The sequence below is a fragment of the Electrophorus electricus genome, chromosome 22 (genome assembly GCF_013358815.1).
Source record: "Electrophorus electricus isolate fEleEle1 chromosome 22, fEleEle1.pri, whole genome shotgun sequence".
NCBI lineage: Eukaryota > Metazoa > Chordata > Actinopteri > Gymnotiformes > Gymnotidae > Electrophorus > Electrophorus electricus.
This window is the reverse complement of record NC_049556.1, coordinates 2,745,402-2,754,767: the sequence shown is the minus strand read 5'-3', so window position 1 is coordinate 2,754,767 and position 9,366 is coordinate 2,745,402. Positions and strand designations below refer to the sequence as shown.

The following is a 9,366-nucleotide window of genomic DNA, read 5'->3' as shown; positions in this document are numbered from 1 at the left end:
CCCCCCCATCACTGGCTATCTTTGAATCTACACATCTATGCAGTGCCATTAATCTTCAGGACATCTCGCTCTCGCTCTCTCACTCTCTCTCTGTCCGTCCATTCATATATTTTGCTTAGCACACTCTCTCTCCCTTTTTCTCTGTGGGTTCAAATCCTACACGACACATTCACTCTCACTTGGGGTGTGTGTGTGTGTGTGTGTGTGTGTGTGTGTGTGTGTGTGTGTGTGTGTGTGTGTGTGTGTGTGTGTGTGTGTTAAAATCTTACACAACATGTACTTGCAGTTATGGAGAGACCCAGTAACCTGTAGTCTTTCATTCAGTGTGCTCTTCATAGTCACAGACATGTTGGGGAAATCACTGCGATTCTGGTGTTGTCCAGACAACCATGAAAAGCCCATGTGCCTCTAGAACCCATTCTAAGTGTGCTTTACATCTTTCACAAACTGAAAAAAAAAACAGCTAGCTGAAAAAGTAAATCATAAGTGAATTTTAGCAAATAATTAAAGTGCAAGCAAAACCAGCCTCTTCAGATGTGGACAGTGTGAACAAATCCACCCTGCAGGGACAAGGCCATGGCAGTAGCTGACAGAAGCCAGCAGGATTAACCCGAACCCCTAACCCTAACCCCTAACCCTAACCCCTAACCCCTAACCCCTAACCCTAACTCTAACCCTAACCCCTAACCCCTAACCCCTAACCCTAACCCTAACCCTAACCCCTAACCCTAACCCCTAACCCTAACCCTAACCCCTATCCCTAACCCTAACCCTAACCCCTAACCCTAACCCCTAACCCTAAACCCTAACCCTAACCCTAACCCTAACCCCTAACCCTAACCCCTAACCCCTAACCCTAACCCCTATCCCTAACCCTAACCCCTAACCTTAACCCTATCCCCTAACCCCTAACCCTAACCCCTAACCCTAACCCCTATCCCTATCCCTAACCCTAACCCTAACCCCTATCCCTAACCCTAACCCCTATCCCTAATCCCTAACCCCTATCCCTATCCCTATCCCCTAACCCCTATCCCTAACCCCTAACCCTAACCCCTAACCCTAACCCTAACCCTAACCCATAACCCTAACCCCTATCCCTAACCCTAACCCCTAACCCCTAACCCTAACCCCTATCCCTATCCCCTAACCCTAACCCGAGCTCCTTTCTCTCGCCCCGGTTCCACCTCTGGCCAATCACCTCTTTGCTGTCCAGCAGCGGGTGGAGTTTAGGGGTCAGAGGCATGTGTGGGAGCCTGGTGACTAAAGCCTCCTCCCAGAGATACAGAGCCCTGGGGACGAAATGACTGGCACCACAGTGCACCAATCATGAGCAAAACAAGTGCAGGGAGCTTAAAGTGGCCTCCACTGGACACGATCAGGCCAGAGTGATGCATTAATGCCCATGAGGAAGGATTGAGGGTTGGAGAGGGGGATGGAATGCTAGGGAGATGGAGGGAGGGTTGGAGGAGGGGAGAGTTGGAGAGACAGTTGGAGATGTGGAGAAATGGTTGGACAAGTTAGAGGTGCAGAAACGGTTGGAGAGGTTGAGAGAGGGTCGGAGACGTGGACACGCGTCCATACCTGGAAACAGGTCCAGGTTCATAGCAAAGGAATATGTTTCCATCAGAAAGGACTGAGGGTGGTTTGATCATCTGATGGTCTAGAGCTTGAGTCAGGACTGAGAGAATGAGACGCAGGAACAGAAGATTCAATCTTTTTTCTCTTCTCTCCCTCTCTGCATGTTGTCTTAGCTAGAGTTTGCCCTATCAACACATAAATAACAAACAGGGCGACATAATTTGCCCGTCTGACTGACCCTCAGGAAGATGGGAAATGATCCACATGTCTGTATGTAGTTTGTGGTTTATATAGTGATCTGCACAAGCACAGGCACTGGTGGAGTGTGTGTGTGTGTGTGTGTGTGTGTGTGTGTGTGTGTGTGTGTGTGTGTGTATTTGTGTGTGTAACAAAATGTGAGTGTGAGAATAAGTGTCCGAGTCTGCCCCAGCAATTTAATTACAACATTGCGCATCACCGCTGAGTAACAAATACGCAAAAATACGCAAAACGACTTTATGCACACACACCACATACACACACACACACACACACAAACACAAATTCTTAAGAGTACCATTTGGCTACAGTTCGAAAAGAGTTCCCAGGATGACTCATGCTCATTGCCAGGATACCACAGGACCTACGCAGACGTCCTCCTCCTCTAAAGGAATGCCCAGAGCATCAGGCTTCTTATCTGCCTGGGAAAAAACTAACGATGTTGATGATGATTAAGATGATGATGATGATAATCTATTACACAAAAGGGTAACAGGTTGCCCTGGTGACAGTGAAAGCCCAAGAAAATAATGTCTGAGTCACTGTAAACTGCTCTGTTGGAAAGCTATGTGGTCTTTCCTTTAGTAACCACAACACAGTGGGAAATGGAGTGACAAACAACCATCATAGTAGCCAATAGAATGACAAAAAACCTTCACAGTGACCAATGGAGTGAAAAACAACCTTCACAGTGACCAATGGCATGAGAATCAAATGGCACAGTGGCCAATGGCATGACAAATAACCTTCATAGTAGCCAATGGCATGAGAATCAACTGGCACAGTGGCCAATGGCATGGCCACCTTTTGCATAGTGAGCTCTCTAAATCGAATGCAAAATAACAGCTCTAAAAGACAAGCTGTAAAGGTACTCACAAAGACCATACCAACTAAAGACTGTACTAACTAAAGTCTTTACTAACTAAAGACCATACTAATTAAAGACAGTATTAACTAAAGACTGTATTAACTAAAGACCATACTAACTAAAGACTGTACTAACTAAAGACCATACTAACTAAAGACCGTATGAACTAAAGACTGTACTAACTACAGACTGTATGAACTAAAGACCGCATGAACTAAAGACTGTACTAACTAAAGACCATACAAACTAAAGACTGTACTAACTAAAGACCGTATGAACTAAAGACTGTACTAACTAAAGACTGTATTAACTAAAGACCGCATGAACTAAAGACTGTACTAACTAAAGACCATACAGACTAAAGACTGTACTAACTAAAGACCATACAAACTAAAGACTGTACTAACGAAAGACCGTATGAACTAAAGACTGTACTAACTAAAGACTGTATGAACTAAATACCACATGAACTAAAGACTGTACTAACTAAAGACTGTACGAACTAAAGACCGCATGAACTAAAGACTTTACTAACTAAAGACCATACAAACTAAAAACTGTACTAACTAAAGACCATACAAACTAAAGACTGTACTAACTAAAGACCATACAAACTAAAGACTGTACTAATTAAAGACCGTACGAATTAAAGCCTCCTGGACTTCTGTAGCTCACCTAGTAGTGCAGGAAAAGCAACAGAGCACACGTACTGCCATACTGATAGATATATACGTACATGTACTTTCATATTGATAGATATGTAAGTCACCCTGGGTAAGGGTGTGTGACAAATGCTGTAAATGTAAAATAAGAAGCATGTAAAAGCAAAGTGGTTACCTGTAGAACTGTACAAACTACAAAGCACAAGAAAATACTGAGTTACTAAAAAAAGTCATAAAATAAATAACTGCTCCATAAACTCACCTTTGAACACAGTAAAAAAAACGAGCAAACAAAGAAAAATGACCACTGCTGATGTAAGTCTCCAAGTGTCCAATCTCTGCCATGTTGGATTTGTCTGACAGGTTTATAGCTTACTGGTGTCCTTAGACTAAAGAGTTCTTCCATGAAGACAACTAAGGACTTCTGTAAGTCTCTCTGGGGAAGATTGCCTGCTAAATGCTGTGAATGGGCTGAATAACTTAATATGCAGTATGTGGTAGTGTATATGTAAGATGTTAAAATGCACTAGAACCCCCTCAGGAAGTAGAATGATAGTGGAAAATAAACATCAGATGTCCACCTTGGGTGTCCCAGCCTGGCTCTGCGATTGGTCTTTGTGGCCCCTCATTTACATACAGCTGAGGGCCAGGGGCCCTTGGGGCCTCTTTCATTCAGCCAATCAATGGCCACAAAACAGCAGCATATCTGCTACCAAGGCAACCTAGCCCAAGAGGGGAGAGAAAGCCTCTGTGATTTTCTCTGGAACTCCATTGTACTGACTACAGCTTTCCATTAAAAACAGTAATCAGCTTTGCCAAGAAATTACTTGTATTGGATAACACATCTGTGCTGCTTCCAAGATTTCAACAAAGACACAGAGTATGACAGAACATGGAGGCTATTAAATATCATATCTTAACATTAAAAACAGAAAAGTGACCATGTTCTGAAAAAAAAAAAATTAAGTAGATATCACAAACACAACACTCTTATAAAATCAAATTAAGTTATTTAGCCAACACATTTTTGATGTCCTAATTTTATTGTTGTTTGTTAAAGTAGTGAAATTCTACAAAATCTTGAAGGTGAATCAGAAGGTAATATAATTCTGCTATGATTAATATATTTCAAACTATATTTCAAATACTGACCTATTCTGTTTATATAAAACTGTTTATGTTAAAATTGTACTTTTTAGCCAAACATTTTGATGATTTCATCACAGTCTTCCCTAAAGAAGGATTTTTACATAGATTTTACCATGCAGTTTGTAAAATATGCATACCAAACATGCTCTGGCTGTTATAACTTGACAATATTTAAAGTGTGTGGAAAATTTCTGCAAATGTGGTTTTTAAGCCAAATCCAATCCTTAATACTGATGAAAAGCACTAACAGTTTTCTTTGCTGTGGAACAGAGGGCCTGAAGCTCAGGGTGGCCTTCCAGGGAGCACTCTTCAGACAGATTAATAATGCAGGAAGGCTGAGGGGGCCCAGTACATAGCCCTGCTGCACACCCTCCCCAGGGAGGAGGCCCAGCTCTCACAAAGCAAGACAGAAATTGCCGTTAACTGTTCCAGCAGAGCCCGGGTAGGGAGGGGGTGAAACACCTCCCCCTGACAGCTTTGCAAATGTCTTATTCCGGTTGAGGAGCCGACAGTATTCTGCAGGAACACACCCTGCTGCTTTTCAGAGAAAAGAACATATTGTGAGTTTGTGTACTATTCCTTCATACGCACACACACGCATACACAACAAAAAAAAAAAAAAAGAACGAGACGAGGAGGTTGTACGGAGCAATACAAATGCGCTTGATGTGGCACACAGAAAAGAAAAGGTGAGATACAGGAAGAATGAAAAAGAAGAAGATAGAGGTGAGAGGCTCAAGAGAGACAGACATCTCCCAGGGTTACCCAAGCACTGCCTGATCTGAGCAGTCTGCATGACTAGAGTACAGCTCATCATACAAACCAGAGACCCAGAGACATGCGGGGGACGGTGTGAGCTGGAGAAAGAGAGAGAGAGAAAAGGAGGAGTAGAAGAGGAGGACACAGGTAGACACAGGTGAAAGGATAGTGTCATGAGGTGATCGGACAAATCAATCACTCAAACGCACACACAACCACTCAATCACGCGCTCACTTTCTCTCTCTCGCTTTCTCTCCCAAGTCCATCGGATTTTCCCTCTGCTCTTTTTTCCCCACTGCCGCTCTTTCATTGGTCACAGTTGTTCTCTCCAAAAACTCTGTTTGATACCAACTCTGAGCAGTCACCAAACCTCCGAGTATTTAAACCTCAGAGTATTTGCTAAACATATCCAGGGCATTAGAGGAGGTTCCACTGGTGAGGCCTTTGTGTCTGTTTGGAAGCTGCGAGAGAGTCGGCTGGTTTTAATCCAATCAACCGTACTCCTTTAGGGAGAATCGGATGGAAAATCTCCACCACGTAACGTGACCCATTTAAAACCACCCGTTTCAACAGAACCGGCCGCATCCAGATCCTGTCAGTTTAACTGCCGAAATTTGAATTTCGTTACCGTGGGCGTTCACGCAACTGCTGGAAATTCACATTTCACCCTGTTGAGGCTGTCCAACGCAGAGCCGAACAGCTTGAGACCGCAACAGTAATGGCAAAAAGAAGAACACACGAAGTGCGGAGATATCTTAGATATGACCTCTGACCTCTTAAATTCAATTAACGTCCCAAACACCTCTCTATTTCATTGTGGCTCCTGGTTTGGGTTTCAGTTTTACACAAATACACGCCCACATTCAGACCCACACCCACACACACACACAGACACACACACCCAGAAACACACAGACATACAGAGACACTACGGGTGATATGGTTGCTGATACAACTGCAGACCCTCACAAGTGAATCTCCCTGAAACTAATACTGACACTGCACTTTAAAGGCTAATCTCAGACAGCTGTGTCAGAGCTGAGTGTGAGCAGCTGTTACCAAGATGTGGTTTAAGACCACCGTAAGGCAGATGAATGCTCTCAGACAGCAATCAGCTGACTCGGGCATATTATTTTTAAAAAGGAGAAGAAGTGTAAGAAGAAACATGAAGGGGTAAAAAAAGAAAAGGCTGAACTCTAGGCCGCAGCCTGTAGGGCAGGGTGTGTGGTCTCAGAGCAGAGAGGTCCGACATCATAGCTCTTTATCAGGCCTCTCCAGACGGGCCGGGTGGTAGACACAAGAGGCGCTTTCGCTGCTCGCGCTGCTTGGAATTTTCTGTTCTTTGATACGGCAGCCGTCTGGCTCAGAGGGTTCGAGAGAGGGGAAGATAAACGGCGCCATGGAAGAGTGCGCTCCCGCTCAACTGGCTCTCAGCTCGGGTTCAGCCCTGCCCTGACCGGGCCCGCAAGTCCAAACTCTGCAGCCTGTAATGAACCCTAGCGCGTTTTTATTCCTGCGTTTTTATGATCTGTGCAAGTCACTGCGGGGAAGTGAGAGGAGCTGTAAGCCATGGGCGGGGCTATGGGAGGGGTCTTGTCATGTGGGAGGAGCTGGAAGGAGCTGGGTGGAGCCGGAAAATGTCAGGCTCCGCCCCAAGCCCGCCCAGCGCCATAGCGCCACCGGCTGCACTCTGTGGCCACAAAGCCACGATATTCTTAGCTCGAAATCGTACTGCCCGATGATGACCTAAATGCCGGTGCAGCCGACAACCTCAAACAGGCAAGAGTCATAAAAGTCAGCAGCCAGGCATGCTGGGATACATACGGCCGCATCGCAGCCGTATAGTTCGGCCGCAGAGCCAGTGCTGTAAAAGGGACGGTGTGTCCACGCTGTCAGAGCCTCAGCTAACCTTTGACCTCATATAAACAAAGGTCGTCAGGTTTGGAGTCCTTGTTTTTCTCTACGTATAGAGCTTTTTTTACAGTAAAAGCAATGCGTCAGAAGTAGTGTTGATATGACAGAATTTGCAGTCACAATATCTAGATTTTATACCTAAAGCAACGGCGCACAACAACTTATTAATGCCAGGAAAATCAATAACTAATTCACTGAATTGTGCTTGACTCGCAGTAATTGTACTTTTCCTCTGTAAGCTCAACCCTGCCCCCAATCGCAGAGAGGAGGGGGGGGGGCATTGGCTTATCACGTAGGTCGATACAATTAGGATAAACAAAACAGCAGTTCCACAGAGAAACGCCTTACCATGAGATTGTAATCCTTTTGCCTATAGACATGTACAAGAAACAATAATGAACGTCTCCTGGGGAGCTTCCAAATCTCAACTCCCATGGACTCTGATTACAGGTACACGGGTTATTCTGAATACAAAATGAGGGCTCGAGACTGCAACCTAACACGACCATTTCGACCAGGATTTGCTTACAAGCGCCCTCTGAGGAACATATTGACATATTTATGTCCTGATGATGGACGCTTATTCCGTCCACTTCAAAGCAGCGCTTCGTTTGACGCTTCTGAAGGGGCATTCTTATAGTTTCCACCCATCGAAGTAATATGACAACCCAGATATCAGCCGCTCTATTAGTAATTTGGGAAATTAAAGATTGCACGGTGAAACAAACCAAACGTTCAAAATACGTTGCTAAGAGATAAGTATGTATAAACAATAACTGAATAAAACATCAGATGTATTATAATGGAACAGGTATACTGCTAAATAAAGCTTTAACTTTGGTCCTTCTAATCTGTCTTCAAATCCATCCATTTTAACAAGAGCCGACGCACTTAAAGATGTTTACAGACAAACAGCGACTTTGGAGAATAACCTTCTAATGGATAAGTCATTTTTAACGCATTTAGTTTTTACGTTAATAGCATAAAATACGTTGAGAATGCTGCCTGCGCTGTGCTCTGCGGTGAAATGCTCTTTTGCTTGGCTTGGCAAGATCTCAAAGGAAAAACAGACTCGACTCCAGTGCCACGACTCTCCTCATCTTTTGGCAACCGCAGCAACATCTGCGGCTCTGACAATGGGATTTGAAGAGCCCGAGTAAAATGACAGACCCAAACTCAGTATTTAACATCCCAACCTAGCGAATCTCAAATCCTTTTAAATCTAAAGAAGCCTTCAAAAAGTTTTCCTCCGGGAGAAACCGGCGGATTTCCCAAACACAAACACAAACTCGCAACGAGTATTTAAGAAGTACTCACGTTCGTGGACGGTGACCTGAATCTCTGCTGAATAACCAAACGCGGTCTGCCAGAGATCCACAGACATTGGTTTCCGCGCAGCGTGGGCGACTGCGCGTTTCTTTCCGCGTGGATCAATAACTTTTGAGCCCCGTTACTTTCGGGTGAGTCGCGTGCCTTCCTCCCCCCACGCGCGTTCGATCGTAACCGCCGTGGAGCGGAGATCTCGCGCTTTTCTCTGCGTCTCGTGCAGCCTTCGTCCAGATGTGTGACGTATAGAGTAGCCGAGCTACGCGCGGGAGGACCGTCGGCGCTCAGCGAAACACAAGACGATAAGTATGATAAATACGTAAGAGAACATTGGGCAACAAGACTTTTTGTGGTTTCACAAACGAAAACCTTTATAATCCTTTTTACGCTAAATTCGAATTTGTTTTTAGAATTTTTCTGTCTCACTAAACAAATAACTTGGTATAGGAAACAGACCGATTCTTCCACTCAGACCTCGTGAGTTGTTTGTTTGACAGTGGACTTCTTAAATAAAAGCAAACAAAAAGACTCCAGATCTTGAGGGTTCAATCAAATGATCATGAATTGTGAGGACGAGCCAGTCGTAGTGTGGAGTCGGCCCTGACCTCTGGAAACCACGTCTTTAGCATGTTATGACTGGAATCAGGGCAGTTGGTGCCATGAACAGCTGCGAGTGGCTAGGTGTGTCTCTCCTCACGTTACTCCTGTCTGACCTAAACTAACGAACTGCAAAACTGATCTGAGATCAGTTCCATGACTATTCTAATGATTCGTTACTTTTTTTTTTTTTCAAAAGATTCTGGTATAGGTGGCTAAAGCTGAAAGTATTCTGCTGGAAGTATTCCTTT

The 9,366-nt window shown here is 44.4% G+C and overlaps 1 protein-coding gene across 1 annotated transcript in view; it reads right to left on the bottom strand.

The window, feature by feature from the left end:
- Window positions 1-8,718, bottom strand: part of lhfpl2a (LHFPL tetraspan subfamily member 2a) — a 38,114-nt gene extending 29,396 nt beyond the window's left edge. The window contains exon 1 of the mRNA XM_027030597.2: window positions 8,510-8,718. The gene's annotated coding sequence lies outside the window, so the exon portion shown is untranslated. The remainder of the gene's footprint in view (window positions 1-8,509) is intronic.
- Window positions 8,719-9,366: the final 648 nt, after the last annotated feature.